Below are 3,038 nucleotides of genomic sequence, written 5' to 3'. Positions count from 1 at the left end.
GTCTGGGAGTAAAAGGAATCCGCTGTCAGTTTACACGTGGCTGCCTCCGATCTGGTCCACCTAAATGGAAGAGGAAGCAGTTCTACACCAAGAGGGCACAAGTCAGTTTATACCCACCAGTCCATAGGCATGCACAGACCTTCCGATCAGGTCCACCTGATTGGATCGCCCATGTGAAAGGGCCCCGAAAAGTACCTCCACCTTGCCTCTCTGCTCCCTCGTGTTGCCTAAAACCCTGGTGAAGCCTCAGGAGCATAGTAGATGTTACATGCCATTGGAGATTGCAGAGGATTTTGTTTTAAATCAAGAGCTTGTGTGTGTCTGAAGTGAATCTGACTGTTCCCATGTACTTATGTAATTCAACAAAAATGATCAAAAAGTTTGATGGCAGGAGAAGGGAAATCAGTGGATATGTAATGTCAGAAGCGGGATTGCTCCTTCATTTTAGGGTATTTCCTCTCATTTCTTGTCACTGAAAAACCCAACAGAGCTTTTAACCCAAACCCACTTCTGTCCATAAATTTTTTTTTTACTTTTTTCTTGCATGTTAAAAATCAGCATTTTTGGTAACACATAAAAGATGGAGTTGTGTCAAGTAAGTGGATCTCAAACAGACCAAGCCCTAAAGCCCCGTTCACACTTTGCGTGGCGGTAACTCGCACTCCCACTCACGATTTTGTGTAGGCAATTTTCACGTGATTCTGCGTGTCATGCATAGGGCAAGCCCAATCACTTCAATGGGCTGCCTTATGCACGTTTGTCACCCAAACTAAGCCCCTGTTCCTCACGCGATCTTTAAAATTGCGCTTTGACGCTGTTGCAGGGTGATTCTGTTGCGTGGCAAACCTCTACTGCGTTTGGTGTGCTATTTAAAACAAATGGCACCCAAATGCACGTGTTGCACTGATTGGCATGCGATTTGGAATCGTGGGCAGAATTTCAGCAATTTTTCCCGTGATTTTGAATCGCCATGTATGAATGGAGCCTAAAATTGTGTGTACCCATAAAATGTTAAAAAAAGAAAAAACGTTGGAGCCCAAGATTGTTCATAAGCTACAATTTAAAATCTTTTACAGGCAATCAGTTTAGACATAACAGTGTGTAATAATGTGTGTTGCGCATTCGCTGTTTACGAGGGCGCCCTGTGTGCTTGTTTGCTTTCTTGTGTGTACAGAGAGCAGCGGGTTGCTTTTAACATTTTAATTTATTTTAATATAATTTTAGTTTTTTGGAGTTTTTTTGAACACTTTTTTTAATGTTTTTGTCTTTTAACTTTATTGCTTTCACAAAGGGGCAAGCAAGCCCCCTAAGTGATAGCGTTGGCAGGTGACAGGTGCTCTTTATGGAGATAATAGGGGTCTATTAGACCCTTAGAGGTAGATTTACTAAAACTGGAGCACACAGAATCTGGTGCAGCTGTGCATGGTAGCCAATCGGTTTGTAACTTCAGCTTGTACAATTAAGACTGGCCATAGACAGAGCGATTTTATTTCCTGCAACCACGGGTTGCAGAAAGGATAATTGCTTGATTCACCTATCAACACTGACTGTGGGGAACCCCTCCTGGGGAGCTATTGTGTTCTCCCAGCAGGGACGCCTTCCCCCACAGGGAGAACACAATGGGTCTGCAAGAGGGATTCCCCCATCAACACAGTAGAGCGATTTTCTATAACCAGTGGCAGCAATAATCGCATGTAAAATCCGACAGGCTGGTCGTACCCAAGTTGATCGAGCAATCAACTTGGGTACATTCAGCCTTGCCTATACATGGTTCGAATCTTGGCCATTACTGCTGAAACAGCGAGAGATTCGAACTGTCTATGGACAGCTTAAACTTTGACAATAAAACCTGGAATCTGATTGGTTTCTGTGCAGAGCTGCAGCAGATTTTACACTCTTCAGTTTTAAAAAATCTCCCCTGCCCTCCACTCTAGCTTATCAAGCACAGGACTGTGCTTGGTCAGCTGTTTACCCCACGTTTCAGCCAGGATTCTGACAGCTCCAAACCTGGAAGTGGCCTGAGCTGAGCGCTTCCTTGTTCATTGGCCTCAGAATAGGGTTGTTTCCCCGATCTGCTCCTTCTCGCCATCCTGGCAATATTTCCCGGGGTCTCATGCTTTCCAAGGCAGGGGAAGAACTTGGGAACCACCGCGGGAGATTTGTCTTCAGTTAAATAAAAGCCAGGAGCATGTTGAACAAAACATTGCCAGCTTGTTTTGACCCCTGGACTACCAAGATATTTAGAGACCTACCTTGGTAGACAAGTTGTTTAAAAGGTGTTATTTTGAGCTCTGGGAAAAGCTGTGAGACAATCGCATGAGCAGATGGAATGTTCAGAGGGTTCCTCACGGACCGTTGCCATTAGTCGTAGGAAATGTAATATTTATATCACAGTTTTAGAAGTTATAGCTGACCGCAGATTGAATTTCGAGGAAACATTTCTAAAAACGTGAAATAGTTTATAGGTTATGTAGCAAATATTTGTTATCAATCTTTTAAATGACCGCGGAGCTTCTCTAATACACATATACGTTTGGGCTTTAGATTTACTTGAAGTTGATCTGTTTCATGTGTGTAATAATAAAAAAAGAAGTATAAATCCCCTTGGCGTGAGGATTACACAATGGGATGCAGGAGTGTGTCTGAGCTTTGAAGTGAAGATTGGCATACTAGGGGTTTTGGGAGTAACAATAGAGGAAATTTAGTAGTTGTGTACCTCCACCTCCTGTTACCTTCAGTCTTTACCTATTGCCACTTTGCTGTAATGACAGGTTCTCTTTAATAAGCACAGGAAGCTTTGCGGCTGGAGTAGCGCTCGGTGCAGGAGGTCACCCCCACACATTTTGGTGTACTTGTGGCTGTTGGTGGAGGCTGCGCTATGTGTCTCTCTGGACTGCCACTGTTTTTCGTCTTCCTCCCCCGTGACCTTCTGTGTTAGCTCTGCGAGTCAGTATGTTCCTGAGATAGAAGTCCGAGTTTTATAAACCTTTCTTACTGCCTGTAGTCACAACTTCAGCAATAAAACTTCTCTTTCTAGA

The 3,038-nt window shown here is 43.7% G+C and overlaps 1 protein-coding gene across 1 annotated transcript in view; it reads left to right on the top strand.

Moving 5' to 3' along the window:
* Positions 1–3,038, top strand: part of LOC141139101 (uncharacterized) — a 42,152-nt gene extending 39,114 nt beyond the window's left edge. The window contains exon 7 of the mRNA XM_073624913.1: positions 1–3,038. This exon is cut by the window's left edge and continues 7,020 nt beyond it. The gene's annotated coding sequence lies outside the window, so the exon portion shown is untranslated.

Source organism: Aquarana catesbeiana, linkage group LG04, assembly GCF_042186555.1.
Source record: "Aquarana catesbeiana isolate 2022-GZ linkage group LG04, ASM4218655v1, whole genome shotgun sequence".
In the NCBI taxonomy this organism is placed as follows: Eukaryota; Metazoa; Chordata; class Amphibia; order Anura; family Ranidae; genus Aquarana; species Aquarana catesbeiana.
The sequence above is the reverse complement of the archived record's forward strand: the minus strand, read 5'-3'. Positions and strand labels throughout refer to the sequence as shown.